At 44.7% G+C, this 14,468-nt stretch overlaps 1 protein-coding gene across 10 annotated transcripts in view; it reads left to right on the forward strand.

The window, feature by feature from the left end:
- The window catches only part of FGGY (FGGY carbohydrate kinase domain containing), a 282,932-nt gene that overhangs the window by 266,246 nt on the left and 2,218 nt on the right, over nt 1-14,468 (forward strand). The window lies entirely within an intron of this gene.

The following is a 14,468-nucleotide window of genomic DNA, read 5'->3' on the forward strand; positions in this document are numbered from 1 at the left end:
TTCTCTTTTCTCTTTTCTCTTTTCTCTTTTCTCTTTTCTCTTTTCTCTTTTCTCTTTTCTCTTTTCTCTTTTCTCTTTTCTCTTTTCTCTTTTCTCTTTTCTCTTTTCTCTTTCCTCTCCTTCAGTTCTGTCTCCCTCTTCCCAACTCTTTCCACATCTCAGTTCCTTACCCATGTTCTCAGATAATGAAAAGCAAAGAGTAAGGGATGGACTGTGGCTCATTCAGTGCTGATCCCTCACCTCTGGTCCCCTCTCGAGGCTTGCAGGACATCAGTAAAGCCTCGTGGCATGTCCTCTGTTTTATGGGCACAGCATATGCACAGAGCACTGACTGGGCTGTGCCAGTGTTCTTGGACTGGAAGAGGGGAGATTTATTATGGCACTGATCACAGTGCTAAAATAAACTGCCCTCCCTCAGCAAGAGGAATAGGAGTTTGTAAATGCCAGCATTTTATACACAAACTGAAGGACAGGGCTGAGGGAGCCAGCTGCCCAGGTTAGCTGTTCAGGATCTGAACATGGCAAGGCTTTAAAAGCAGAGAGTCAGAAGAAGTCATTTATATTAAAACAAACTCTGTCATGAGTCATTTGACTTCTTTTTCTCTTACACACATAGTTTATGTCCCAGGCCTTCTAAGGCCTGGGTAACATCTGATACTCTTTAGGCTGAGCCGGCTCTAATAGGAGTGGGATCCTGCTTCCACTTACACTGTACCACTTAGAACTCTATTTAATTTGAGTCTTGTGTTTACAGGCTGTAACTGTTACTTATTTGTCATTTTTATGGTAATAAAAAGATTGTTTGTCTGTGATTCAGTCCTTGCTGTGCTGTTGAATAGGTCTGTGTCCTTCAGCAGCAGCAGAGGAAAAGAGGAGCTTTTGCTTTTGGCCTCATTCATTTTTCTCATGCACCTTCAGTCAGGCAGGAGGAGGATGCAGGTCCTTCCCATCCCTCCCAATCACTGTCTCAGTCTGTTGATGCCAGCAGAGCATCACTCTACATTTTTCACACCATTTGCAATGAGCTGAATGTGATTTTTCTTCCCTTCTCCTTCAAAAGAGCCAACACCAAAGTGTACCCTGTCTGCAAAATATAGCTTTGTCTCCTTTACAATTTTTCTTATTTTTTCATTCCCTCCTTTGTCTCATCCCTTCTGATCCCAGGTTTTTGTTTAAACATTTTTACCAGGTGCAAAAAATAGTTAATTGCAGGTAGGAGATGTGAAAGGTGTATGAATTCAAGTCTTGTTCCCTGCTTGTGCCAAGGCCTATAGAGACTTGAAAGGGGAGAATGAAACACAGACAAAGGGCAGGAAAGCTTTGTCCCACTCCAGAGTTTACAGGGAAAGGGTTCAACCCGGCATCCAGCTTCCCTGGGCAAGGATAACCCTCAGGCCCCCCTGCTAAAAGAGGCTGCACCTTAATTAAGAGCATGACTCTTGTTCCCTCTAGTGGCTAATTACACAGCATCTCTCACACCAGAGTGTCCTTCCACTGCCTTCCTGCTTCCCTGCCCAATTTTCCTCCCATCCACAGTTTTTAAAAAATGTTTTGTAACTGTCTCAGTTTCTCCAAATGACGGCATTTGCCATTCTTTGGATTGTGCCTTCAGAAAGCTGGGAACTCTCCCGTGGATAGATAAAACCCAGCAGTAGAGTTTAGGGCTGGAGAGGTTTTTGCTCATATTCCACCCATGCAGAATCTTTCTGCAGCGTTACCAGGAAGGGTTAAGGAAAAAGTGCTTTTCTTGGTTTATCAGCATCCCTGCTCCTATTGTAATTCCTTAAGTCTGACCAGATATGGATGTCCAGAACTGTTGGACGCCTCAAATCCCAGGCTTGTTTCATGTCCTGGAGATAAGGAGTGAGTTGCCTGGCTTTGCAGATCAAACACATACCATGTAAAATGTAGTGCAGTATTTCCTAGGGACACAGGACAAAATCTGTGTGTGCCAAAGGAGTTCTTACTAACAGCCTGGTAATGGGACATACTCTGTGCTAGTTCAAATTGACACGAGCTACTGCAGCATCAAGTTCTTCTGAGTGTAAATAAAAGCAGAATTTTGCAATGAGAAAACAATCTGTGTTACCTAACTTGAGAGGCAGAGTCCATAGACTTTATTCCCACCTGAGCCACTGACTTTGTCTGTGACTTCGGCCAAGTTGTGTAACTTTGTTCTTCATCCTCCTGATTTGTGAAGCAGATCTGGTGATGTTTACAAACCTCAGAGGAGGGGTTCATGGTTGTATTAAAGTGATAGAACAAAAAGTGCAAAGAAAATCTATGATGATGCTAAAGGTGTTTCTCTGGTGGATTAAAATAAGTCAGAATGGAAAGGTTGTAGATTAACAATGCAGTTACACATAATTGGAACATCTTTTGACTTCTGAATCTTACCTTAGAATTGCAGTTTATTATTGTGTAAATTTTCATTGCTGTGATATGGAAGATGGCCTATACACCATGGCATGGTTACAGTTCTGATGTTTATATTGGTTTTTAGTATTTACAGCATTCAGGACATTTAAAGATTGTGTTGTACATCTGCACAAAAATGCACTTCATATGCAGAATTCTTGTTTTTAGAGAATATTTGGGCCAGAATGGGAGACCACATCCTTTAAAGCACAAATTCACTCAGGGTTTGGATTGGCAATTCCTTAGGAACAGCAAAGGCTTATTCCAGATCGACATTTTCATTCCCAGCCTGAAGCTTTAGGTAACTAGTGCTGTGCCCAACACATAACTGAGGTGCTCTTTTTGCTCAAGTATGGAGCCTTCTAAACTGCAGTTGTAGACATTTCTGGAGACTTCTGAAAATCAGATGTTGTCCCTTTTTTACCTGCAGTGGGACCAGGATTAGCAGAAACAACAGATGCATCTTGCATTGCTGAGCATTTTCTGAGGTGCATCTGAAACTGATTTGTGGCAGGCCAGTAACCCAATGAGCGTAATGTAAAACATCCAGCAGGGTAAGACCTCCTCCTTAGAACTGTATCCTTTTTCTTGCATGCCTGGGTTGCATTTTTTTAAATTAAGTTACTGCATTGTAGAATGATCCACATTCCTTTATTCCTGTAAAAATGGAATGACTGACAGCTTTTCATTGCACATGCTCCTACTGTTTGTTGGGAGAGGAGGGGGCAGGATGGGATCCTACCAAATGTTTTAAGTATTATAAATAGAGAAAGATTCTTGAGCATGAGAAAATGGCTTCTTACGAGGGGTTTAGTTAGATCTGTTGCTGATCCAGTCTGATCTTACATAGATTTTCACTAATTATTCCAATGTCAATAACCAAGCCAGAGCAGAACAGTGGATAAGTGTGTTTAGAAAGGTGTGCAGTAAAAGTCAGACTTCGATCAGATAAAAGAAATTTAATATCTTTCCATCCATTCTAGACTTGTCACAGCCAAAGAAATACCTTTGAACAAAAACTAGTTGGTTTTTTTCAGATTTGCTGCATTAAGCAATTTCCAAAGTACAGAATTGCTGCTAATGGAAAAGCTAAACAAATCTGGGATTTTGAGCTAGTGGAGTGTTCATGCAAGTGATTAGGCTGTACAAAAGGAGCATTCATCTTGAAATGACAGATAAGTGCTAAGGACAGGACTGAAAACTGTAAATATGTTAGCACTTTAAGCGAGAGCACAGCTTCAGCACTTGTGAGACTCATCAGCTGCTGTAAACAATATGGATCTTTGAGCTGATCTCTGCCGAGATCTCAGCACATCAGATAATGATAGAGTTGTTCATTTTTGCTTCTTCTGTTCTGGGTTTTTTTTTCCCTTTCAGAAAGTACTTTCTGCAAAGAGCAGGTCTGTGGTGCTGCCAGCACACACTCACCTCCCTCGTGGAGCAGCTGCTGTGGGGAGCAAAGGACAACCCCAGAGCCGGGCTCTGCCTTTCCCCAGCTCTGCTCCAGTGAGGAACAGAATGTGCAGCTGCACTGCCACTCTGCTCGCAGGGCTGTGCCCCCACCCAGGCTGGGGAAGGCTCTTTGAGCTCCTCCAGCCTCAGTTCACAGTCAGGACACTTCTCCAAGTGTGATTTTAAAAGGAAGTGTTCAGGTGGTGGCAGCAGTTTCTCCTGTGGGGTTTTGCAAAGTGTTATCAGTGACTGAGCTGTGACAGTGGAGCATTTCGTGTTGGGAAAGCTGCATATGATAGAAATTAATTTGAAACCAGTAAATCCCCTTTGCAGAGGACACAATAAAAAGCTGGCATCCCACCATAGCTCTCAACACTCACTGACCTCGCTGAGGTTCTGCTCAGTGACCTACCAGTGAAAAGCTCCATGAGCCATTTGGGCCTCTGCTATTCATCTCTTTTCCCAGCTTGCTGTCTTTAAATAAAAGGACAGATCCTCGGCAGCAGGAATTGGCTCAGTTCTTAGGATCAGCTGAATCATGAAGCACAAAGTGGTTTTTCTTCAGTTGTGTCCCACACTGGCCAGATTTTCCTCTTGAGTGTTTGGTATTAGTCTAGTGGTGTTAGTGATTCTTGTGGAATACATGAGGAAATGAGGTGAAGAAGCTCCACAGGATCACAGAATATTCCAAGTTGGATGGACCCACAAGGATGATCAAGTCCATCTCTTAAGTGAAAGGCTCATATGGGGATCAAACCCACACCCTTGGGATTATCAGCACCTTGTTCTGACCAGCTGAGCTGATCCCAGGGCTTGTGTGACCTGTCCAGGGTTAAAATTCCAGAGCCAATGAATCCAGTGAATACAGTTATGGAAGGTGTGCCGGGAAGAGCTTTTCCTCATAAGCACTTCAGGAGCTGTGGCTTAGGAATGTCTCACTGAAGTGACTGAAGGGGCAAGGTTTGCTTGGAAGCAGGAGCCACAAGGTGCAGCTCACTGAGGGCTTCTTGAAAAGCTGGGAAAATAGGATGGGATAGCAAAGTAAAAGGAGGAATGGTGACTGGCTGGGTGTTGGAAGGTGAGAACATCCCTCTGGAATGATTTGGTGGTGTTTGCCTTTCCTGAAGATAAAAAGGACGGCTTATAAACAAGCTCCCCAAGCTTCCCACCTGGCCAAAACTTGGAGGTGGGAAGGTGGAGACTCTCTCAGGAGCTCAGCATTCAGAGAAGCCCTGGGCAGGATGGTGCTGTGTTGGACCTCAGGCTGTGACCAGCCCAGCTCTGGTGCCACTGGTGCCTTGCTCCTACAGCAAATGCACTTCTAATTCCAACTGGGATGTTTGCAGACAGAACCAGCCTTTGTTTTGGGCACGGGCAATTAGAAAATGTGCTCTTTTTCTATTTGCCAAATGAATACAAATGCTTCCTGAGAACATCTGCTCAGGAAAAAGATGCCTGAGATACCTTTAAAAACTCCTGCTGGCAGTGCTGGGTGACAGGTTTGGATTTGCTCAGTAACAGAGGTTATGGAATATTACTGTAATCAGAGGCTCTTTATGGCTCTGGGGCAGGTGGGAATAAGTAGCCCTTGGGTTTGGTTTTGTATTGAAAAATGTCAGCTAGAGTGGTGATAAGGGTAACCTGACATTTGCCAACAAGGATAGTTTCTTCCAAATTAATTTGTTCAAGTTGGTGCCTACAGGTTTTCTGTGCAATAAATGTGATTGCAGTACACAGATATTGTGCACATAAAGAGGTTCCTGCTGACAGAGAAGTTTTAGTGCTAAAGGGAACTGTATTTATCATTTCCCAGTGGTCTCCAAAAGAGATACAAGCCAAAGTTTTTAGTAGCAAGGGGAGCAGAACACCTATTCTGGTGTGACTATTGCAGTTTCCTCATATAAAACTCTCTGAATTCTCTGTCCATGGGAGTTCCACAGCTCAGGTTGAGATTCTCCCTTGGTGCTATTAGAGCATATTTGGCAACTGACTGGCAATCCCATCCATAAGACCAGGCTTCGCAGATTTTTAAGGAATCCTTCCCAAAATAAAATAGTTCAACAATATGTATCCAGCATTTAAAGTGCCTTTTTTAGAAAGAGCACTCTTGGAGGGCAGTTCTAGTGGCAGAAGACAAATGAGAGCAGTAGCTTCTCATCCCTGGCTGATTTTCAGATCTGGAGAAGAAAGGATGCTCAGTTTTTAGGACAGGACAGTATCATCAGCTAATCACAGAATCATAGAATAATTTGGGTTGGAAGAGACCTTTAAAGGTCATCTAGTCCACCCCCTTTCAATGATGAGTGTCCTTTGCTTCAGCTTCACTCAGTTCAGTCATGGGTAGCCTTTAATTTAGGAAAGAAAAATACTTTCTGGAGCAGTGTGCTGGAAAAGGTTGTTGACCCCTTGTTTGTAGCAGTCATGGCAAGGAAACCAAACGCCTTGTGCCATGGACAGCTGCCTTCTCTGTGCTGTGCTTCCCTGGGAGAAAGGGCTGTGCAGTCCAGGATGAACTCTCAACAGATTCCTCATTTCTTCTAGGATTTGTTCTCTGTTCACCACTCATTGGATATCTCTGTATCTCTTAAATATTTTTTTTTCTTGTTGGACATGGCATATCTGTAAGGTTTCTAAAAGGCTCTCTCTATATTTTAATGCAGTTTACTCTCTGTTTTAACATCTCAACCTTCTACTGGCTTACAGTAGTGAAACACTTTTTCTAAAGATCTCTTGTTTTTTATGAGCCCCTGTCCAGGGTAATTTCCCAAATCCAGTCCAGATTGGGTAAAATGTAAGCATATTTCTGAGGTATAGTTTTGGGGGTTTTTTAATAGTAAACCACACATCAGATTAACCCAATAAAAAATAATCCCAAATCAAAACTCACAGCAGGGATTTCCCTCATTAACCTCAGGTAGACAGTGGAGCATGGCAAAGAATATATTTGAAAGATGAGGGGGAAAGGAAAGGAAGGTCTCCTCAGCCAGTGCTGGATACAGGGAAAGAATAAATAGATGAAGAAGAGTAAAATATTGCAAATAGTTTTGCTTTCTTGATGGAGTAACCCTAAAACAAAGTATAGGCAGAAGTTGGTTTGATGACAAAGTCCCAGCTAGGTACCCCAAAAATGCTGAAACAGCCCAAAGTGGGGAAATGAACAGAGAGATGTGTGCGGATTAATTAGATCGAAGAAATGTTTTGACAACGTAAGTGAACATATGGAATGAATTGAGAGAACCTGATCCAGTTCCCCATGTGTAAATGATGCCTTAGCCATAGCTCATAAAGCAAATACAGATGCAAAAAAAAAAAAAAAAAGGAAAAAAAAGTCCCTTTCTTATCCCCTCCCCCCAGTAAAGCCCAGTCTGTTGCCAGATGGCAAATAAAAGTTTGAACTGGGTGACTAAATGTGAGGAAAGCTGAATGTTCAGCATGGACATGGAAAGAAATCAGCTGAATAAATCTGAATTTTGCACCTTGGAGGAGGTAGTGCAGTTCAGCTAAATATTGCATGAAGTGTCCAGATGAGTGTCAGGATCTCCTGTGCTGGGTCTTCAGTGTCTCTGTTTTACCCTCCCCAGTCCAAATCACAGAATCGTGGAATGGTTTGGGCAAGGACACCTTCCACTGTCCCAGGCTGCTCCGAGCTGTGTCCAGCCTGGCCTTGGACACTTCCAGGGATCCAGGGGCAGCCACAGCTTCTCTGGGCAACCTGTGCCAGGGCTTTCCCACCTTTGCAAGGAGGGATTTCTGTGTGCCCAGCTGGGTTTTTGGTGTGAGTGTCCATGTGGAAATCACACACCTGCCCTGCATGCCCCAAAGGCCTTGCCACCAAAAATTGAGGGTAAAATATTGGGACAGGTGCTGCAAGCAGAGGGTGAGGAGGGAGCCAGAGAAGCAAAGCAATGTGTTGTAGGTTGTGCAGAGGAGCATTCCCTGGTTTAGTTTGCCCCATCCCCAGGAGGGATGAGTAGGGAGAGGGCTGATTGGGCAGTGCCCTGCATCAGGAGCTGGTGGAGGAATCTGCTGTCCTGACTCCCAGGTGAGCTTGTGTTCTGTTAAACACAGCTGCCTGTCAGCATAACATTTCCAAGCCTAAAAACTGTTAAAATCAATATATTTTCATGTGGCTTCTGTGGACAAACCTTCTTAGTCCATTTTAACAGCGATGCTGTGTGTGGTTAAATTTATTCTACCTCAGAAGGGTGTGAGGGAGATGTGCTGCCAGTGCCAGTTGGTGCTGGAGTCAGGAGCCTGTTCCAGCTGTGGCATCACCACCACAGCCTGGGCTGGGACCTTCACACGCAGCCACTGAAGTGAACAGTCCCTTCACGGAGAAGCTGCACGGGCTCATGTCAGGGGAAGAGCAGCTAAACCCTGCCCCAGACTGCTTGGATGGTGCCCACAGACTTGATTCATGGCACCCAGTGCCAGCAATCTGGGAAGCTGAAACAGGAGGTGAGCACTTGGGCTCTTTCCATTGCCCAGGGAAGCTGAAACCTCTGCTAAGCCGTCCGGTTTGTGTCCAAGCAGCTTTGGGCACGAAGAGGTGCCAACAACAGAGCCCTCACAAAGCAAACTGCTTAATTATTTGATAGTCAAAGGCAACTTGGGGGAATGCAGACTCAAATCAACAGCTAACCAACCTATATTTAGTAGCAGAGTGGCTGGAGCTTAGACCCAAACATAGTTTCCAGCTGATAGATGATGTGGCAATCAGAGCTGACCCTCATCCCATTCTAAATTTGGGCTGTGGAATAAGTAATTAATATCATGGCTGGCATGGCAAGGCACCCTTCCAGCAGCTGCCCTGCCACTGCTGCTCCTCTTAGGGCTGTGCCTGTGGCTGGCCAGCCTGGCTGGGCTCTGGGACACCAAACTGGGTGACCATAGCCTGGCTGGCACTCTGGAGCCACTGAGGCAGAGGCAGAGTTGGTGCTCTGGAGGCAGAAGTGCTCCCGTGGCCTTACCTGTGCTTGTCTCTACTGCTGTGAGAGCTCTTCTCCGTTTGTTCTGGTTCTAAGGAGTGAAAAGCTGCTCTGGTGGTGCAGGACAGGTTGGGTGATCCATCCTTCAGTGGGATATGGAAGGTGCAGGAGGGCTGGGAGTTCCATGTGGCACCCAAAGTGCAAAACTGGGGACACACCTCGAGTGTGCAAACGCTGTGCCCCAGCCAAACCAAACTGGGGAAATGGCACAGCCCATTGCAGAGAGAGAATTTTAACTGAAAAATAAAAGAGTAAATTCCATGTCCCTGATAACTCCAGGAATCTCTTGAAACTTTCTGGAATCTGATTCAGTGCTGGAACCAGAATTCCGCCTTGTCTCAGTGCTCAGGATCCATCCAGTTGGCCTCTGTCAGCTCAAGTTGGATGGCTGAAGGGTACAATAACGTTGGGCTTCTTCTGAGCTGCCTCAGTGTAACAAACAAATGTATGAAATACTCCTCCAAGGAGGGCCAGTGCTGTTTCTGAGCCTATGGACAGAGAGAATCCAAAGGCCAGTGACTTTCCCTGGAAGACAGACTGGGGTTCAGGTCCTGAGCTGGTGTCCTGCTTGCCAGCCCTCCATCCTTCCATCCTGTTCTCCCTCCTCCTCTGTATCTCACGTGCACACACAGACAGACAAAAACTCTCTCTCTCTGAGGTTTGATGCAGACACAGAAATCGATGTTGGATCAGAGCAAAAGGAAAATACAAGCTTGTGTGAAATTTTCCACCTTTTCACGAAATGAATCAAAGCCAAATTTTCACACTTTGGTCTTAGGTGTGAAATTTTTGCTCAGCTCTAATATTTATCCATAATGTGTTTTAAAACTTGGCTCGCTCCATCCAGAAACCCACAGAGAATTGAGTTACAGATTCTGGGCTTTGTGCATGCTGCCAAGATCTGCCCCTATAACTCAAACAAATTTTAGGGGGGGGGAACCACTAGAAAAATACTGTATATGGTCCATCACATGCTTTCTTCATGCAGTCATGTACCACTAAAAAGTAACGTTCTGCTAGGCCTGTGTTACAGAAATATACTCATGTAACTCCTGTAAACACAGATAAGATGAATTTTTCATCTCTGGGCTGTGGAACAAACAATCCCTAAATAAAAGCCTAGAAGGAAATAGCAGCTTTGCTTAAAATTCTTATAAAAGTTTAAAAGTATTTCTTCAACATCAGCATTTCAAGAAATCTATTTATGTCCCTCAAATCCAAATATATCTGTGACTGGACTTCTTAAAATGATGCTAAAGACATCTGTTAGCTGAGCTTGTGTGTGTGGAGTAGAAATGGGTGAGAGGTTCTTCACTGAAGCAGAACAGTTAAAATTATTACATAGACCATTATTTACTTTATTTGTTGTGAGGGCTAGAAGTGTAAGGAAAGTCTCTCTGATAGTTTGAAGGTTCTTAACACCTGCTGAGTCCTGCAGTCAGGACAGATCTGGTGGGAAGAATGTTCCTACATTTCAGCCTGTTGTGAATGGGGCAACTTCTATGTTATTTTCCTCCTGCTGCTGGATCTGTGACAGGAAAACTGGACAGAAACACTGGAGAGGTGAGGCTGGCCTGAGTGGGAGCATCAGATCCCCCCAGTTTGGTGCTTTGCTGTTCCAATTTTCAGCCACTGAAACTGGACAGGAAAACTTCAAATGATCTGTGATTGTTTCATTGTTAGTAACTACCTTAGGTAAAAGTCCAAGCATTTCTTGGGATTACCAAAATGACTAAGTGGGGAGAACAGAGCTGGGAAATTGCATTTGTGCTCAAATGCTGCATCCATTTAACTTTGAATATAATTTTTGAAGTCTCAAAATAAAGAAAAAGCCCAATTGGGATTCTGTTACTTGACTTTTTAAGATAAGGCTGATGTTCCTAAATCTGATTTCTCATCTGCTGTGTACTTTAAGGGCTCACATCCCATTAATTTTCAGTAATACTCAACCTCATCAGTCCTTGAGTCACTGCTGAAAATCAGACTTGAGGACTATTCTGGGTTGGGCTTGATGATCTCCAAGGTCTCTTCCAACCCAGTTGATTCTGTGATTCTGTGATTCTATTCACAAGTAGGCTTCACTGGCCTCCCTCTGCAGTCCCAAGGGACATGAGCTCCCCTTGTGGGATGAGCAGGATCATGCTGGGTTTTGTGAGGCCACTCTTGGAGGATCCCAAGGGCAGGGAATCAGGGAAGATGGGTCTCCCAGCCTGAAGCTATTCCCTGTGTGCACCTCCTGTGCCAGGCTGATGGGCTTCTCCTGGGGCCTCCTCCCACACAGGCTAAAAAACCTTTTCCTTCCCATTATTGAAGGGACAGCAGTTGAAAGTTCCAGCTTTTAGATGCTGTATCAAAGTCGTGCTTCCCTAGGAGGTAGGATTTTGCCTGGGTTCCAGTAGGGTTTCCCTTGGAGATCCACTGCCTGCTGAGGCTGCCCTGGGTTCCTCAACTGCACAAGTGTTGGATCCTATGCCCCAGATGATGCTGGAGACTGGAATTCAGCCACTAGGACCAAGTGGATTTGAGTGGCTCCTGACCTTCCCTGCAGCAAAATGGCACCTTGTCCTGAGGTCTTGGTGGGCCTTGGGGAATTTGGTTCCCTGCTCCCTTCCCAGGCAGGGATAACCCTGCTGGACTGGGTCTCTCCATGGAGAGCAGAGTGTTTACTGGCTTGTATCTGTCTCAGCGTTGACACTCCAACAAAAGGTTAGAAATCATGAATGCATCCCTTTATTTCTGCTCCACAGTGCCTCTCTTTTTTTTCTGTGTAAACCCTTCACTTGCCTCTTGCCCAGCCTTTAGAAACGATGATCAAATGCGAACTTTCAGGGTTTATTTATAGCATAGCCTTTATGGAAAGAGAGAAAAGAAATGATTAAAAAGCAATTTTACAAAATATTTTGTTTTAAGAGAGAATTCATTGTGTTTTAAATCACTGTATTCATTGTACTGTCTAGACTGGCAAACAAAGAAGATAGAGCGTCATTCAAATTAAGATTGTGAAATCCTTGGTGACTAGAATTATGGATTTGGATGTCAACCCTCAAACAAACTATTTCTGAACAGCAGTATTATCACTTTGCTATATTTAAGGCTTTGTTGGAGACAGCAGTCCACAAGGTTGATCCGATTCAGTAATGCAATTCTAATGTTTCTTTGTTTCCCATTTCATTATAAATTCATATTTTCAATGTTCTGTTCCTCTTTGTCCCCAGAAAATTGTTGAAAAGACTCTCCTCTGGGAGTAAAGTTTTTTGTTCAAGCTAACAATGACCAAACTGACTTTAAAACACAGAAAAACACACAACTAAAATGTGAATTGAGAGAGGGAATTAATTTAGCGTATTTTGAGCAACATAGAATGGGTGAGTTGTTGAAAATTGCTGGCTGTGTGTTTTTTTGCCATGTTATTCCCCAGACCCATGGTAGTTGCTGTGAGACTTTAATGCTGTGGATTCTCAAAGGTCTGCATATTTTCAGTAGATTTAAAAACACCAAAGTATTTTAGCTGATAAACTGAAAAACTGATAAACTTGAGAATCTTCCTCCTTAACTCAGGGTGGATGATGGGAGGACCAGCAGAAGAGAAGCAGCTGCCAGGCCCTGATTCCTAGTTGAGACTGGGTCCTAAGTGACCAGTTTTCCTTTTGGGACCTCTCCAGCCCATCCTGCTCCCAGCGCCATGGGAGTGGTGACACCTCTCTGGCTGCCTGATGGGGACTCTGTGCTGGTGCTTTCAGGTTGGGGAGACCTCACAGGGAGAGGGGGAGGCTCTGGGCAGCCTTGGCTTGAGCCCTTGAAGAGCAGCTCCCGAGTGCCAGGTGTGAGAGCTGGGCCCAGCTGGAGGCACGGGGGGCACTGGGGGATCTGGGGTCTGTTCTTGGACCAGCCCAGGAGACCTGGAGTTCCCTGAGTAACAGCATAAAAATAAAATCTGTCTGGAGACAGGTTTATCTCAAAGCTGGCTGACTTCCCAAAGAGCAACAAGACGTGTTCTGCTCTGGAAGCTGTAAGAGTAAAGCACAACACAAGTGTGTGGAGCACTCACGTCAGAGGCAGAACATACCCTGGGAATGGTGCTGTCTGTGTCCTGGTCCTGAGGGTGCATGGGGAGGGGAATCCAAAGTCTGGCCCTCCCTTTCATTTTTGTTGCACCTGTGATAAAAAATGGATTTGCCTGTTTAGAGACTTTGGGTTTGTAGGTTTATTTTCATGCAGTGTCTCCAGGGCAATTCAAAAGGAGGTGTGAAGCAGGGAGCAGAAAGGACTCTTCCATTAGAGAGAGAGTGCTTCAGGGGGCTTTGTTTTCCCTAAGGCACAATGGAAAAGCAGTAGCCATTGTACCAGAGGGAATTGGCTTTTACTTTGAGGTTTTTTTTTTTTTCTGAGTGTTCATTCATTTTTTGGATAGTCTGTAAATCCAGCTGGCCATGCAAGGGAGTTGTAAGAAACTGACTATTGTAAACAGGGACAATGCTTGGGCATTGTCAGTATCACCTGTTAAAGGACAGGGAAGAAAATGCCCAATTCTCTTACTGGGAAGGATATCAGCCTTTCCATGGCAGTATTTTAATCTGGCTGGTGTGCAGAGTCTCAGTGCCAGCAGGCTCACATGTCCCAGGGAAAAGAACACACTATCTCTCTGGAAGTGTTATTTCAAGGGTGTTTCTTGGGGAATCGAAGTACAATCAACCTCTGCCCATATGAAGGAGAATGGGCATATGAGAGCACAGAAATGTTCCCTGCTGGTTTATCAGCACCCTTAGCAGAGTCAAGTCCTGACTGCACCCTGGCAATGCTTTTCCCTTCGATAGAGCCTGCCCTGGGCTGGTGAGACTGCACTGACATTGCTCATCCACATAGTGAAGTTCTGTGAGATCCTCAGCTGTCAAATGCTGGATTAGTGGAAAGCACAGATTTCACTAGAGCAGGTATTCCAGCCTGTAAAATCATCCAAACCTTTTAAAAATCCAGCTGTAGCAGCTTGCTGCAAGGTTCCAGAGCAGCAGCACAGGCTGCCTGTTCTCCAGGGTCTTCCTCATTCTTAGGCACTGCATTAAAACAAGTTCAGGGTCCTGCTTAGAAACTCTGAACCCTGATTTAGTCACTCACTGATTCTTGAGAATGTTTTTAACATTCTCCCATCTAAAAGCTGTTGCTTTGATTCTCCCTGTGAAACACTGAGTGTCTGCTGCCCCCAATGTATCCTGAGAGCTCAGCCCTCTCTTAACTTCAATGGTTCTCATTCCAGGGGGATTGCTTAGGAAAATCCACAGAAAATCAGAATCTCACAGAGATCAGGAAAAGAGCCAAACTACTCGTCCTTCTCCCCTCCACACATGACTGTCCCAGAGGCTCCTTCTTCAGGGGATTCTGTGAACTCTGACTTTATTTTGGCCAAAAGCAGAGCAGGATCAGAGTTTGCCTCTTACACCTTTGTGCTGGAATGTGAGGGCAGCTGTGACCTCCAGAACAGACCTTCCCAGGTTACATTTAGCTTGTGGAGCACCCTCGAGCCCTCCCTTGCTACAGCGAACCGGTACTTTCAGAATCTGATTACGGGATCTCAAGTACAGTTATCATTTTATTTGAGAACCCTCCCCTCCGGGG

Source organism: Corvus kubaryi, unplaced genomic scaffold (genome assembly GCF_017639235.1).
Source record: "Corvus kubaryi isolate FWS band 111438036 unplaced genomic scaffold, C.kubaryi_AGA036_p1.0 37334, whole genome shotgun sequence".
In the NCBI taxonomy this organism is placed as follows: Eukaryota; Metazoa; Chordata; class Aves; order Passeriformes; family Corvidae; genus Corvus; species Corvus kubaryi.